This window comes from Bombyx mandarina, chromosome 21 (assembly GCF_030267445.1).
Source record: "Bombyx mandarina strain Sakado chromosome 21, ASM3026744v2".
Classification (NCBI taxonomy): Eukaryota; Metazoa; Arthropoda; class Insecta; order Lepidoptera; family Bombycidae; genus Bombyx; species Bombyx mandarina.
The window spans coordinates 12174314-12182265 of NC_143227.1; positions in this window are offsets into that span (position 1 = coordinate 12174314).

A 7952-nucleotide genomic window follows, 5' to 3' on the forward strand; every position below is an offset into this window, starting at 1 on the left:
AAAGTGGGCAGTAGACAAAATAAGTTTGGGAACCCCTGTATTAGACGGAAACTTGTTTAATTTAACGAGCAATTGGCTTTATCACATCGTAAGGATACCTTTTCCCTTACATATTGCGTAGAACACTTTAGGCGAATTATTTCAGCTAAATTACGTCTTCGAGTTTTTGCTCTTACGATGGAATGTATTTCCGCAATAAAATGTTATCAAATCGTAAATAACAGTCTGAAGTTAATCGTTGAGGGTCAATGACTGATTTATTATTAATTTTATTTTATTGATTTGATTTTTTTATGTGATAACGCTTTTGTATCAGCGTCTCTTTTTTTTTTGCTTAGATGAGTGCACGAGCTCACAGCCCACCTGGTGTTTAGAGGTTACTGGAGCCCATAGACACCTACGACCTAAATGCGCCACCCACCTTGAGATATAAGTTCTAAGGTCTCAAGTATAGTTACAACGGCTGCCCCACCCTTAAAGCCGAAACGCATTACAGCTTCACGGCAGAAAGAGGCTGGGTGGTGATACCTACCCGTGCGGACTCACAAGAGGTCCTACCACCAGTATTTTGCGTATTTGTTCATTCAAAATTAGCGTCAGTGTCAGTAATGTTCTTATCATTGTTCAATCCGCAGCATAATACTACTTTGCGGCAGAAGTAGGTAAGATTGTGCCGATCGGTGCAGGCTTAGGTTGTGCGAGTTCGACTCTCAATTATCGGGAATAGGTCCTCCACACGCGCTATATTATAGATCGCATATATCAATAACAATAACCGTTTGTCGCGGTTAACTGAGCCGTGTGTCGGCTCAAACGTATTGTAACCGTAAGGACGTAATTAATATCTCAATACCGAATTACGATGTAATAATTAATGTAACATTTGGTTCGTGTTTGGAGGTGTTTATTATATAGTAAACCAGATCATATCAGCGTCGCTACCATATAGGCGACACCTTGTGCTTCGCTTGAAGAAGAACACGCCATAGCACTCAAAATATGACATACGTCACTAATGACAGTTGTCAATATGTTGTCTGCAAATTTCTCTTAATGGGAACGCAAGATAGCCTCACTGTATAGAGGGGCCAGTGGTACGCACTCGCGCACACTAGTGGGACGCCGTCGCTTGCAATGAAGGGCTCAGGGAGTAAATTAACCCACAGACACAGCCCACTGAGTTTCTCGCCGGATCTTCTCAGTGGATCGCGTTTCTGGTCCGGTGGTAAATTCTGTGAAACACTGCTCTTGCTGGGGTTAATGCTAGCAACGTCGTCAGGTTTGAGCCCCGTGATCTCATCTACTTGTTAAGGTTACGCTGAAACGGTATCTCAAGACCATCAGCTTAGGCAGGGAAAAAAAGCGGCACACCTTCCATCCTTACTTAAAATTTTATTCTTCCCTACATTACTTAATGAAGCATCTCTAAACGTTCACTCAAACAATTACCTTCACATTTATACGAGATAACACAGCAACAATTGTTAATTTCAATGAACCCCTCTGGAATAAGATAGAAATACGATCCATGAAAAATTCAAAACTCAAATAAAAGAAGCAAACTAATAAAAATATAATGAGGCGGAACTGAAGATCTTCTACTAGGTCCGTATATAAAAGAAAGGTCGAAATGTTAGGTGCAATACATTTTATTTTACTGGATGACTGGTGGTAGGAGCTCTTGTGAGTCCGCACGGGTAGGTACCACCACCCTTCCTATGTGCGAAGTCGTTACTGGAGCCCATAGACATCTAAAACGTAAATGCGCCACCCACCTTGAGATATAAGTTCTATGATCTCAAGTATAGTTACAACGGCTGCCCTACCCTTCAAACCGAAACGCATTACTGCTTCACGGCAGAAATAGGCAGGGTGGTGGTACCTACCTGCGCGGACTCACAAGAGGTCCTACCACCAGTAAAATTTTTTGCCGTGAAGCAGTAGTACGTTTCAATTTGAAGGGAGGGTCAGCCGTTGGAATTGTACTGACACCTTAGAAACCATATCTCAAGATGGGTGGCGGCATTTACGCTGTAGATGTCTATGGGCTCCGATAACCACTTAACACTAGGTGCGCTGTGAGCTTGCCCACTAGTCTATGCAATAAAAAAACAAAAAGACTGGACGCTGTCACCTTCTTGGACCGTCATGAAGCATAAAGTAAAACTTTCAGTAGTATTATATTTATAGTAGCTATGTAGAGTTACTTCAAACTGAAATTGCTTTGCGGCTGGAATATGATTGGTATTGGTACCCGTGCAAATCATACCAGTAGTACTTCTAGCTACTTACGTCTACTTTCATTACGAAGGCTTAGCGCTTGCTTCCTCAGATTTCGCCATTAGTGTAGAAGAATCTGTCGATACAATTTCGTCAGTCCAGTGCTATTATTTACAAGGTGGACATCACAATTGCAGCCACTCACCTCGAGACCCTAAGTCGAAGTCTCACCCTCCCAACCAATGAGGGTTTCGCGAAAAATATAGTACTATGGCATTTGCAAGTGGCGACTTACAATTCGCCTACATTTAAATAGCGGTTAACATTCGCAGTGAACTGTTACAATACTTAGACAACACTGTGGCCCCTTTTCTGATAAATATAGCTACAAAATACCCTGAGCTATATATTTTGTTTGAGGAAGAACAAAATAGAGAAACTACACAGACAAAACCGCGGTCTCATCCCGGTTTTCCTTAACAAACGGAACGAAACGAAGACTTTCTGGAAACACAACTGATCATTACCAATAATAAATTGTAATAAGACGATACGTATTTTATTGAGCGGCAAATATCGGTTTTATGGGACCAACGGATAACTGGTCCGAATCAGACGCGAACGCTCTCTTTGTGAACGAATAGTCGTAGGAAATTGTTCTAGAAATCAAAGTGAGCTTATAACGAAATAGGATTTCAGGAGAATATCGCAATGTATAAAGGAATATGGAAACAAAAAGTGGCCTTTTCCAGAATTGTTGCGGCTAAGGTTTTTAGTGTGATTTGAATCTGGAATTTACAATTTCCTATGTCAAACCGCCCACAGATTAAAGCGATTTATATGACATTTCCTGTATTGTTATTTCATCGCAAACTTCTGACTTAGCATCTTTAGACTTTTTTGTTTGGGGCTTCGAAAAAGATAAAGTCTATACTAATGGTCCACAATCGATTCAGGACCTCATGGAATTCGTGAAGTTATCGGGTACAATCAGCTGCAAATGTGCGAATGAGTGATAGAATATGTCATGAGACGATTATGGTCCTGCAAGCGTACCAGTGGTGGTTGTTGGGCTGATTTTGTTTTCATTTTAAAGACATATTCTTCTCTTTAAATATACTTATAAATAAATGTGGGATCCTCTATTCGGTTTTGTTACTCATTTACATTACAAGTAAATAAAATATACAAGTCTTTCGACTTCAGAGTTACCTACACTACCCTCATTCCTGCTCTGGCTTAAATTAAAACTATGTGTCTAGCATTCATTCACCGTCTCTCTTGTCTTCTAACACGACATTCTCCTATCTCTCTCACTCAATATGCTCCATATCTATCATTCATCCATCCATTCTATTTCTACATAAACACCTGATGATTTCGTTTCTTACATATCAAAATTGGAACACCCTGTACTATTTTTATACTATAGGCACCTAATAATTGTACCACCCAAACTCTTCACATGTTTGTGATAAAAGGCTATCAAAGTATTCCCCGGAGATTGGGCAGCAGTGAATAAAGTACCAGCATACTGCAATCGCCAACGTAAAATAGAACAATAGCGTAAGATTGTGGGCCATGCGCACGCCTGAATAAACTAAAACAGTGTAGGAGCCCGCTATACAATGCAGGAGACGGTTAACTCGCTCCCCAAGATTATCAGTCGCTGTTACTGGCGTTAGTGATAATGTTAAGCAGAGTTAAGACACACTAAAATCTATTTAACGGACAGTTTGAAAACATTGCTTAAATTGTTTGAAAGAAAAATATAGTAGCTAGATCAAAGAGACCAATATCCAAATTGTCTTCTTGTTAGAATATTTATGGTTTCTGTGGCCTAATAGGTAAGAAGTTGTATCATAGGATACTTGATAATATTATTTATAGTAGAGCAATAGTTTTCAACTATAGTTTTGCGATTTGACAAATAAGACTGAGATATTTTTAGCCACCATTCTAGATATTAATACTCGTACTATAGTGACGGGTTTAAAAAAATACTATAATACTAAACTAAAATACAAAAGCTCACTACCGATCAAACACGCTAAGCATAAACGTGCCATGTCAAATGCATAGATACATAAATGAGATATATATTTAGAATTGAATTCATGATACATCATAAACAATGCTTGTGTATTGGTTAATGAATTAAACAAATTAATCCAAATCAGTATAGAATCTCGTGCTCTGATGATTCAGTCGTCCTAAAATAGAAACTTATTGTTAAAGTTGACGTTGTATTAGATTTTGTTTGATAGGAATTAGATTTTAATAGCTGTTGGCGCTTTTTTAAAACAATCGTAGTACAACAAATTAAAACAATAAAGAAGGTTTGTAAAGCTTTTATCTAATAAAAAAAAAACAATAAAAAAAAAAGTTTAATGGTAGTATTAATTATTATTTTATCCCGGGGACCCTGATATAAATTATAAAATGAAATTAAGTAATAAAATTAATTGTTTTTGATATTTAAAATGTTTTTTTTTTGTTTTATAAATCGGACATTAAAAAAATAACTTTATTTTTTAAAGTTACAAACGCACACAGGTCAACCTAATAAAATTGCTTAGTAACAAATACTGTGATTATAGGCGATGATATAATATGTTTAACACATATATGTATGTAGGTATGTACATCACGGGTCGTCGTGCACCCTTACGAGGGCACCGAACTGGACTCAGGGCGAACCCCTCTGCCTCTGAGCATGAATTTCCCTACTCGATGGGGCAGGGTTGGATTTGCTAGCGGGTGTATACACGTGTATCGCGGCAGAAATATCGATATATAGACAAATATAATAATTAAGCTCGGTGGCAGCCCCCCTCAGTTGCTCTATCTTCTCACTCCACGATCTTCTTTTCTTCTCCCATCTTCGGCCTCGCTTTTCTTTCTACATTGGGAGGTTTTAACAACGAAGGGAATATCTTCCAACAAGCGGCTGATATTACTCGGCAGACCGACGGTTCGAATTTTGTTGTTCGGATCTAATATATGTTAAGAAGAAGTTATCTGTCATTAGTGATTAGTGATTATTATTATAAGTGAATTTATTAATATATTCCTTTTAATACTGTATAAAATGTTATATGGATGTATGTGTGTATGTATGTATATGTGTTTGCGTATATATATGTTATGTACATTTTTTATATATGTATTTGTAATTTAATATAAATTTCATTGCGCCTACTACTATTTACTCTGCACCACCTTTAGTTGACTGGTAGAGAATGCTTTAGGCATTAAGTCCGCCAATGTAAATTTTACATGAAGCTTAATAAATAAATAAATGCGAGCTTATCTTGAAAATGTGCCTGAATAAGCGAGATTCAGGCATCTGTCAAATATCTTGTGTTATATGATGGCTACCGCCACATTACTAACTAACCTAAAACTAAGCTAAACTAACTACTGACTAGTATTGTGTGCTACACAATTTTTTTTTCTGCCTAACACAATCGATGTAACCTCACAACGAAACTTAATAACTTCCTTGAAGGAATCGGGGAAAATCTTTCAATTTTCGTGTTTACACACGATTTCCTTTATAGTTTTCCTCATTTGCGTAATAACGTGTTCGCCAATGTGAACAAGTAAGAGCTTATCGCTTGCCGAGTCTTACCGAGGTAACACACAATGTTCATTGCCACCGTATGTAACTAAAGGACGGTCGATGCGGGGAAAAGCATCAAGCAAAAGTGCTCCAGTAACCACTTAACACCAGGTGGGCTGTGAGGTCATCCACCCATCTAAGCAATAAAAAAAGAGTAGTTCCGATTACTGACTGAATGCGTGCCATCCCTGCAACGCTTTTATAGTCGATATCACATCCCTAGAATTATCGAGAATATTCAACACATCTCTAGTGTTGTGTTTCTGCTATCTGACAATAGATGACGTACTTCTCGTGCGTTCTAGATGCTACTAGGTCCTTCGATATTCGTTCGACTATTCGGTGATAGATGGCGTTTCTCTTACCGGAGTAACATTATGACGGAGAGCGCGATATAACGCCGCTCTTCTTCAGATGAGCCTCGTAATTTATGGCAGCGATACATCAAAGTGCTGTATAAGTCCTTGTTCTGCAGCATGGCCTCTTCACACGTCACATATGCTAACTTTTTCCCCGCCATCTATCCTTGCTCGAGAACATTCTGCTGCACTCTTTTTAAGCCATGTAAGTAGTCTTGATTTGGTCTATTCATCGCATTACTCATACACACACCTACTCTAAGTATACATATGCTTAACAAATAAACTTAGGGCTTAGGAAGTATGTTAGTAATTACTAACATACTTCCTAAAATTAGGTTTTATTATTATAGGTGAATGAGCTCATAGACCACTTAATTAAGCGTAACTTAATTAAGTGTTTATCGGAGATTAATTTTATCACAACCGTCACAATATCACACGAGGATGAAGTCTTCATTACATTGGGTCACGGATAACTTGCACATTCGCAAATTGCACATTATGACGCTACGATTGATCGCAAGTGTACGAGATATGCTATATTTTTGTTGACTGTGTCACATTTTGATGATTTATATGAACTAGAGGTCCCGCAGTAGTCGAAATTCGACTATAATTAATTGGAATTGTATGTTTGTACACTATTATGATTGTATTTTATACTTCTATAATCACAAATTTCGCCAAGGCTACTCTATAAAAAAATATTAATAAAGACCAACAATATTTAATCTATTTTTAATTTCACAACAGACGTCAAGAACAAAAGTTTGAGAATAAATTGTATGCATGCGTGTGTGCGTCAAATACATGGTACGTAGTGTGTGTAATGTTTTCTTTATTGATTTAATGTATCTTTTATGCATTATTTAAAAAAAATGTTAGCTTTGTGCACTTCTTCTCTATATTATCCATAAGTGTGGAAAATTTCATACTCCTCCGTCCGCGTAATTTTCGTAAAAAGGGATACAAAGTTTTTGCTTCACGTATTAATATATAGATATCTGTCGTAGCTCTCGAAGCACAGATAAGAAATTCCCGCCGAGATAAACTTTCAACTGTCATAATATTTTATAACAACAATATTTAACATATTAACATAAGCTATGCCCGAACATGGAAGTTTGTTATCAAATGTTATAATTAACACAAAAACTAATTTAACATAAAACAAAAAAAAACATAATTCAAATTACTTTCACGAATGATTCTTATTCGTTAAATTATTATTATGAAATTATCAATGTAATATTTCTGTCCACTCCATCTGTTACCTTCTTTTTGTTTCCTACCTAAGCTGATGGTCTTGAGAGACCATTTTAGCTTAACTAGTAGGTGTGCTCACGGGGTTCAAACCGGAGCGATGCTTAAACTGACCCTAGCAAGAGCAGTGCTTCGCACCGGATCGGAAATGCGACCCACTGAGAAGATCCGGCGAGAAACTCAGTGGGCACATCTGTTACCACGAAAGAGCCTTCAAAACAATAGAAATAATGTAATATAATAAATAAACGGCAAAAGTAAGTTTAATTAGCTTTATGACTCTTAGAAGCTGAAAATGATATTATGTTAATTTATGGAAAACTACATTTGCACAGTAAACAGTTTTAACAACTAGGTACTTAATTTGCATAGACCGCCTTGGGAACCCAACATTTTACATAATACCATTGATTCTTCGTAATAATAATAAAGTAATAACAAAAAATCCTTCCTCTAATTTTGAAGAAGCAGTAATCTTCATG